Raw genomic sequence first — 8954 nt, forward strand, 5'->3', positions numbered from 1 at the left:
ACGTGGGAGGCAGAGGCAGGAGGATCTCTGTGAGTTTGAAAGAGCCTGGTCAATACAATGAGTTCCAGGACAGCTAGGGCATAGAGACCCTGTCTCAAAAAAAAAAAAAATTGTGACGTGATTGGGACTCCTAGTTTTTAAAAACAAACATTACGTGCCAATCCCCAAACTTACCATTGCCATAGCAATGCCAGCAGCTATTGGATTCACTGAGGCCGTTCATTAGGTTGGGGATGACATTTCTCTGTGTCCCATAAGTGATGGCAGTTATCACCCATGGAGCTACAGGTTTCACATGCACTTCTTGTGTGACTGTTTCTTGATTTCTCTTGGCAGGAGAACCCCATTTTGTCCTACTCTCTGGTTGTGTGTCCCCCTCCAGTGCAGAGCTGGGATTTAGATCCAACCAATTAGAGGTGGTTTAGTTCTAGAATGGTCATATGGCCCAAAAAGAACGAGTCACATTTTTGAACGAGATCACATTATCCCTGAAGGATGAGAACCTGAGGAGGTGAAGAGGACTCTGTGGAGGAACAGAGCTGATGGGATGAATAGATATTACAAAGGAGATTTATTAGATTGGATTACATGACAAGAGCTGGGTAGTTTAACAAAAGCTGTTGGCTGGAGATGCTGAGGACCTGTTGGCTGCTCAATCCATAACGCTGCATGCTTCAGTCTCCATCTGGCCTGTAAAGCCTGGAGCACTCCTGGAGAGCTGCTGGTCTTCAGTCTATATCAGAAGGCCCAATAGGCTGGGTTCTGATGACTGCAATGGGCGATGGAAGCAGCGACAAGCAGCAGCAGCAGCAGCAGCAGCAGGAGCAGCAGCAGCAGCAGCAGCAGCAGCAGCAGCAGCAGCAGCAGCAGCAGCAGCAAGAAGGACAAGGTAGACACACTCATCAACAGGAAGCAAGACAAGCAAACAGACAGCAATGCTCTCCCCTCAACCTCTTCATATCTGGGTGCTATCCTATCTAAGGGTGTCTTTTCTCCCTTCAGTCAATCTTTCCCAGAAATGCCCTCACAGAACCCCACAGAGATCCAGCTTCGTTGGCCATCACAGAGGGTGTAAGACCAGAAGTGACCACTAGAGGACACTGTGTCTGAGAGGTTGGCTGGGTGGTTCCCACCCAAGGGGAAAGAGTTGAGCCTGGAGCTCAGGTGTTTTTATTTTAGTGAGTTTGAGCTACTTGTGTGCTTGTTATGTGCTTCTTGACGAGTTATAGTTGATATACGGGCAAGTGTCCTTCATGTTCCTGCTTGGCAGACAAGAGGGCTTGATCTGTGGAGGAGGTGACCAGAGGGCTTCATAGATCTAGGGAAGAATAAGCAACAGAGATCTGTGTTTGGATGGCTGCGTGCTGATGGCGTTTCCCTGGGGAGATCGTCCACTGTGAAGGAGATACTGAGGAGAGGTGCATGGCACAGTGCCTGTTATACAGCTGGGAGAGGGGACACAGTCTGGAGAGAGAGAGAGAGAGAGAGAGAGAGAGAGAGAGAGAGAGAGAGAGAGAGAGAGGAGCTGAAGATGAGTCTGGATACAAAATAGTTCAAGAGGGAAATACTGTGCTGGCCTTCATAAATGGTTGCAACAAGGTCACTAAAGTCATTAAATCACATCTCCTTTCTGTTTTCAGTGGCCTCTGACTAGCTTTAAGAATCACAACTATTTTTTTTTCCATTTTTGAGGAGGGGCTGAGGTTCTCCTGTAGCCCAGACTAGCCTTCAGCTCAATATATAGTCAGTGTTGACCTTGAATCTCTGATCTTGCTGCGTCTACCTCTTGAGTGTTTGGATTGCTGGTACTGCTATCATCCCTGATTCTGTTCTGTGCTGGAGACAGACCCGAGGCTTGGTGCATGCGAGGTAAGCGTTCTACCCACTGAGCTACATCTCCATTCCCCTGGTCTAGATTTTGTCTATGGAGCTGAGACAATAGGGCTGGTGGCCTCAGTCTCTTGGTTATACACCGAAGAAAGGTCATCTCCTGCTTGGCACTGATGGGAGACTCCCAAGACTGCTTCTAATTAGCCGCGCTGGATACACCAACGCTTCCCAGATTCATCACAGCATCCCCCTTCAGAGGGGCATTTGAATGGGATGGGGCTAGACCTACTACTATTACCAAGGTAAGTGGGGGTGAGTTCTCTTCCCTGCTGTGATTGACAAACAGCATCTCAGGCCCTTAGCACAGTGAGGTGGGGCAACAAGCCAAGGAAGAGAAGGCAAAGTGTGGTAGGCCCTAAAGACTTTGAGAATTAAAGCCCCTAGCCAGTGGCCAGGGAGTGGGCTCCAGCCGGTCTCTTGCTTAGTCTGAGCCTTCAGGTTCCCACCTCCAGTGTGGGATGCTTTCAGGCTTACTGGCTGAGGCCAGGTCTTGGGGACACAGCTACTGGGCCCGGAGCCACATTCTTCTTGACAGTGTCTCTGTCCCAGCCCACAGGGAACTCTTCTGGTTTGACTCCCAGGCCCGGACTCACTTGCCTCAACAGGAGTTGGAGAGCCTTTCTGCAGGGGCTGCTTCTGCTGGGTTGGACTTGCGGGTTGGGCATGGAAACATCTCGCCAGGAATGAAGATGTTCTAAAGAGATGTTCGTGCCCTCTCTTTGGCAATCAGACTATTGAAACAATGGATCCCAAGAAGTTGGAATTTCTCCAGGAATCTCACTCTGGGAAAAGGAAAAGGCTGAAGGCCGGTGCCAGCCAGAGAGGGAATTTTGTCTCTAGGAAGAGATTTCACACAACTCCAACAAACTTGTGGGACCGCCTTGCAGGATACATGGGAGCCTGGACAATGATGGTGGGCAGGACCACACCTGGACCAGGGCGGCTTAGCTATGCCTGCCTCTTGCCTTATTGAAGACTTAGCCTTGTGTCAGGATTGTAAGATGGACTTGGTGGGAGATCGGTCCCTGGACCGCTTTGTTTCTTTTCCCAATGTGTACGTAATGAGTTACCTCCTCCTTTCTTGGCTTTTCGCTGTGTCTTTGCTTAGCCTATTGAGGACAGGTGGCTGGCTGCAGAGGCTGAGGTATGACCATGACATGACAATTCCAGTAACAGGCCCAGCCCTGAGTGTGCCATATATTCTTGGAAGAATCTTGTCCCCTCTGTTCCCTGACAGCTCCTGTCCCTCCTCACCTTCTCATCCTTTTGCAAGGTGCACAGAACTCCCAGATGAGTCAAGCCGGGAAAAGGGTTATGTGACCTGTAGCTGGCATATCATAGGCTGAGACTGAGTGAGTGCTGAATGTACTCTCTAAACTTCAGAAGGTGACAACACAGGACACTGACACACTGCCCCCAGCCCCCAACAGGGATTGGCCAAAGGCCTCTTTGGCTGGCTCAGATCTGGGAACCATCCGAGTCCAAGCCAAACTCTCAGACTAAGAACGAAAACGCGCATTCCTCTCTCGTTCCCTCTGCCTCCCCTCCCCAAAAGAGCGAGTCTGTGAGGACAGATGGCCCTGTGTCAGCGTCCCTGTGTGATATTGATGTGAACAGCGAGGGAAGGCGACGCGTCTCGTGGCTGTAAAAATAGACATGCATGAAGTCAGCCTCCCCCTCCGGCCAGGCGCTATTCTAAACCCAGCGCTCATGGCTTTGGTATCCAACCACCCGGCGAGGCAGAGCACTGGGCTGGAACTTGACATTTAAAGAGTTTGAAAGAAATAGAAGAAGGCACAGAGATTTCTTTTTTTAAGTTAGTCTGGTTATTTCTGAATGGGACATGCCAAATGAAACACAAGATCAAATTCAACGGTGTTTCTGAACCATGGTGTCTGAGAGATCGTGGGGGCCGTGGGAACTGCTCCGTCCAGTGTCCTTCTCGACACAGAGACTCCTCCACAGAGCCTCTGATGGCTGGTTTCTTCTTGGCTTCTTCTCTAGTGATGGGGTTCACTCTGCCTGCAGCAGTGGGATCTCATGGTTGGGATCCTGGGATGTTTCAGATAACTAGCACCAAGTGCTTTTGGAGAAATACTGAAGTGGTAGCGGTCTCTCTGGAACAATCCTTCGCAGATTGTGGGGTGCAGGGCCATTTTCTATTCTTGAAATTTATAGCTATTGGTTTTCACTGGGCTCCTGTTAGGAACTCAGCCCTGCGTGAGAGAAGTTGGGGAAGCTAAAAGAGAAGATGGTTTCAAAAGCCAGCTAGCACGCAATCTGGGCAGATAATGAACATGTGTGGAATAATGAGATGGCACACGGAGACAGGATATTATCAGTTCTGACACTGTGTGATACAGCCCGTTTCCTCTCCAGTCAGAATCAGTGGCAATTTTTACCGTTCTCATATTGGTTCAGGACAGCTACGTTTCAGAAATCTCTCTGGCTTCCGGGCTCAGGGTGACCCTGGTTTATTCTCCCCTGCGTCTTCCTCTCATCCCTCCAGGAGGCCTGAGTCTGGTGAAGGGACGGCTCACAAACATCTCTGCCTGCCTCTCTGTGTCACATTCTGTTCAGCCTGGGATACAAAGCCTTAACCCGGAACTCATCCATTCGGCTGCCAGGCCAGTGAGCACCAGGGATCGTCTTCAGGTCCTCCTGCTTTTGTACAAGCAATTTCCTGGCTGAGCTATCTCCTCAGCCTGCTCCCTTTTATCCACACATCCTCTTTGTTCTGGGGAGATGTCCCCCATCACCTCTCTTCCCATAGTCTGCAGTCCAGAACCCCTTCCCTATGAAAGGGGTTTCCCTAGGCTTTGGCCTTGAACCCGCTTCCTGACTTTCCCACCTGTCCAAGCTCCATTGCTTCTCGGCGGTCTGGGTCAGCCTTCCCCGTGATCCTGTACCTTGGTGATAAGTGGTTTGTGTGTTTACTGATGGCTGTAGTTCTGCACTGACTACCCTAGGCACTCTGCCTTGCCTCTGAAGCCTTCCAGCCTCGTGTGACAGAAAAAATAATAGGTTTGGGTTCAGATGACTCTGACACTTATTAGCCATGTTCTCAGGCAAACCACTGACTTGCACCAGCCTCTACTTTCCACGCCTGCACTGTAGTTTCCTCTACTTTCCACGCCTGCACTGTAGTTTCCTTGGCTACTGGTGGAGACAATGAATGGAGCCAGACTTTGTCAAATGTGAAACACCTCCCAGGAACTTGTTATTATGGTCATGTCTTCTTTTAAAAGAGGAGGAAGTGAGGTTTAGACCGAGTTGATGCCTTGGCAGTGTTTAGCACGGATGGCTGTTAGGTATCTGTGGTTTGTCTAGCCCTGTGCAATGCAGCAAGGGGTTAAAAGTGAAGGCCTGGTTTCCAGCCAGGGAGCTCCCACTTGGGAAACATAATGAACACATGTAGGCTAATGAGCCTGTGGGATCGGGCAGGGTGTCATTAAATGTAGTGTCGTCTGAGCCTGTATGAAAGCAGGGGAAGGGTTGTGAGCCTGGGGTAAGGAGAGGCCTGGAGGCAGAGCTTGTGGGGTGAGGTAGCCTCTAGGGAGGTGGGGAGGATGCAGTCCAGCAGAGCTTCCCCCACACACTGCTGAACTCCACCTCCTGGAGTTAGATGAGAGCCTCCCCCCTTCAGCAAGCACTGAACTGAGTACCTTCTATCTCCTACCACAACTCAGGGCTCCAAGCTGGAGGCTGATCACAGCTCTTGTTCATTTGGAGAGGAGAAATGGCAGCTTGCAGCGTCTCAGGGACTTACCCAAGGTGCTTCAGTCTCAAAGAAGCAGTAGGGAGATTTTTCCAGCAAGTCAGTGAGGCCAGTAAGGGACGGGCCTTCCTAGGTCTTCCCCAGCCAACTTGTGACTGTGCTCACTCTGGAGCTCCAGGGACATGAACAAGACAGGGAACTTGGCTTGTTGTTGTCAACTCCCGGTGGACCAGTGACTTGGCGTATGTCTGGAATAGAAGGGGCGGGGAGGCGACCAGAGTCAGCTCTGTGCGCATTAGCATGTGAGTCAGGGCTAGATGATGTAGGAGGGTCAGAAGCCAAAGTAGTGCCTTAGGGGAGAGAGAAAGCTGGGCTCAGCTTGAGCAGATTGGGGCTGGGAGACCTCAGAGACCCCGGAACAGTGGAAGGAACTCTCAGACCTTGAGGTGGGAAGTCCAAGACAGTGTGGGGGCCATGAAGGAAAGTGGCTGTGTCTCAACGTCCTCCAGTCAGTTCCATTAGGATACCAGTCATGAATGGCTTCTCTAAGCCCCACCTCCCGCTTTGAGGGGATTCTTCATGGCCAAGAGTCCAAGAGTCAGACGCTTTGGTTCTATGGTTGGAGGAGGGCTGGAGGCTGGAAACAGGCTGGTGCGACAGTAAGAGGGAGGACCACTGCAGACCATGCTGGCTAACAGGCTTGACACCTTGGTTTAGAATCACCATGGAAATGCACTCTGCATGCGTCCATGAGGGTGTTTCTAAAAAGGTTTGCCTGAGGAGGGAAGACCCACACTGAATGTGGGTGATGCCATCCTGTGGGTTGGGGTCCAAGACTGAATAAATAAGAGAAACGGAGGGCTGTTGATATGGCTCAATAGTTAAAGAGTGCTGTACGCTCTTCTAGAGGACCTGAGTTCCATTCCTAGCACCCACATAGTGGCTTACAGCTGTCTGTAACTCTCATTCCAGGGGCTCCAGTGCCCTCTTCTGTCCTCTGTGAGTGCCAGGCACACACGTGGGTCATAGACACACATGAAGGCGAAACGCTCATACACAGAAAATAAAGAAGAAACAATAATATTTTCCCCCAGAAAGTCAGTTTTATTTCTAAGAGTCTGTCATTAACTCTTAATGGGATCAACAGTCACCTGTCACACTTGCCCTGGGTTGCCTGCATAGCCAGAAAGCAGAGTCTGGCCATCAGCAGGCCACAACAGAGAGAGATACCCTGGGGCTCTGCCTCGCTGCTGGTTCTGGCAACTTCTCGCTTCAGTTCATCTACAGTGATCTTGCCCTCCAAGTCCCAGATCTTGACACTGGAGCCAGTGGCAGCACAGAGCCAGGAGCCATTACAGCTGAAGTACAAGGCATTGATGATGTCCCTGACGTTTGTGTCACCGCCACCTCTTCATAGCTTGGCCATCCTTGCCTCCAGAGAGAACCATCCAGAGAGGCTGTCGCTTTGTTTAGATAGCCAGTGTGACCAATGGGGTTGCTTGTCAGTTTGCAATTAGCCAAATTCCAAAGCTTGACCAGCTTGTCCCATTCACAGGAGATGATGATAGGGTTGTTGTTCTTTGGGGAGGAGCCAACACAGACTTCTGTATGACTCTCATCCTGGACAGTGTACTTGCCGATGCCCAGAGTATTCCATAGCTTTATGGTCTTATCCTGGGATCCAGAGACTACTTTCCAGTTGTTCAGTACATCCTTGGCATGGCCTACCAATTGCCTCATAGGGGGTCCCATTATGAGATCCCAGAGATGTGGTATTCCATCCCAGGAGCCCGTGAGGGTGAACTGGCCATCAGAGGAGATAACAATGTCACTATGAAAGTGGGAGTGATTTTGCAGAGCATGATGTGGAATGCCATAGTTGCTCTCATCCCTGGTCAGCTTCCATACAATAACCGCCTTGTCTCAAGACACAGGATCATCATGTCTGGGAACTTCAGAGTGGGGGAGATCTGTGTTATCAAGCTGGAACTGGCCCCTGAGGGTTCCATGAAGGGTCACCCACTCAGTCCTGACTGCAGCTCATGAGAGTGTCTCCCCAGAGACAAGGATGGCGCTGGATAGCTCAGGGAGGCAGGCACTGCAGCAGCAGCCACCATGACCCTGTGGAGAAAGAGTGTATAAAAATACTTTATGCTTTTTGAAAAGTCTAAAAAAGAATGTGTGAGCTGAGCACCAGCATTCTCCTGTCCCTACTTCCTGACTGTGACATGATGTGACCAGCTGCTGTGACTTCCTGCCCTGGTGGATTGTGCCCCTTCGAACTGTGGGATGGAATAGACTCTTCCTCCCGGAAGTTGCTTCTTTTCAGGTATTCTGGTCAGAGCGGGGAGAGAAGGAGACCTCCCTGGGATGGGCCGTGATGTTCCAGAGGGCTAAGCTGGTTCATTCGGGCTTCCCACCCTCCTGGCACCTCCTACGCTAGGCCTTCATTAAACATGCCCTCTTCAGCTTTCTGAGGAAAGAGACAGTGGCTAGGGTGTGGGCCGGATCCATCTGACCTCTACCTTGGCTACTTGTTTTCCAGATGGCTCAGCGTGGTAGTTTGAATGCTGTGCCCTCCGTAAGTCTTTTCATCCGAATGCCCAGTTGGTGGCTGTTTGGGGAACCTTAGGAGGTGTGGCCTTGCTGGAGGAAGTGTGTCCTGGGGGCGGGATTTGATGTTTCAGGTATGATCTCTCTGCTTCTGGCTTGCCGATGGAAATGTGGTCTGTCAGCTGCTGCTCCTAATGCCATGTCTCCCTGCTACCTCTTCTTTCCCATCACCAGCTATTATTTCTCTGGAACCACAAGCCCCAAACCAACTCTTCTATGAATTGCCTTGGTCCTGGTGCTCTGTTACCCACACCCCCACATCTTTTTAGATGGCCTCCTTATGTTACCCTCATTGCCCATACTCCTTAACTATGGAACTGCCATGTCTACAGATAAGAAACGCTTTTGCTAGTATGTTGCTACTTTTCTGTTGGGTGTTGGGACTATCAGCTTGAAAGCTCTCTCTGGAGACTTGCAACAAAGAGTATCTCTGTCTCTACCCTGCCTTCTCCTTTTCTTCCACTGAGTCATCTTGCTGGCGTTCAGTTGGGTTCTCACATCATTCTTAGATGACAGGATTCTGACTTCAAATCCAGTTCCGCAGGTGAGACTGCAGCACCACGCAAGTCATCTAGACCCTGTGAGACTGAAGACATCAGGCCTTGGCTCCCTTAGCCTCTGAAGAAGAGCCCTGGATAGGGCAAGCCATTATAGAAGCATGAAGGGCTAGCCAAGGAGTAGCGCCTTATGTACTCACACCCCTCTTCCAGGAAGTACCGTGTCCCACTGGGCA

The 8954-nt window shown here is 50.6% G+C and overlaps 1 pseudogene; it reads right to left on the reverse strand.

Annotated features, from left to right (window-relative positions):
• Positions 1 to 6732: 6732 nt before the first annotated feature.
• On the reverse strand, positions 6733 to 8521 carry LOC101988790 (annotated as a pseudogene).
• Between the last annotated feature and the right edge of the window lie 433 nt (positions 8522 to 8954).

Source organism: Microtus ochrogaster, chromosome 5 (assembly GCF_000317375.1).
Source record: "Microtus ochrogaster isolate Prairie Vole_2 chromosome 5, MicOch1.0, whole genome shotgun sequence".
In the NCBI taxonomy this organism is placed as follows: Eukaryota; Metazoa; Chordata; class Mammalia; order Rodentia; family Cricetidae; genus Microtus; species Microtus ochrogaster.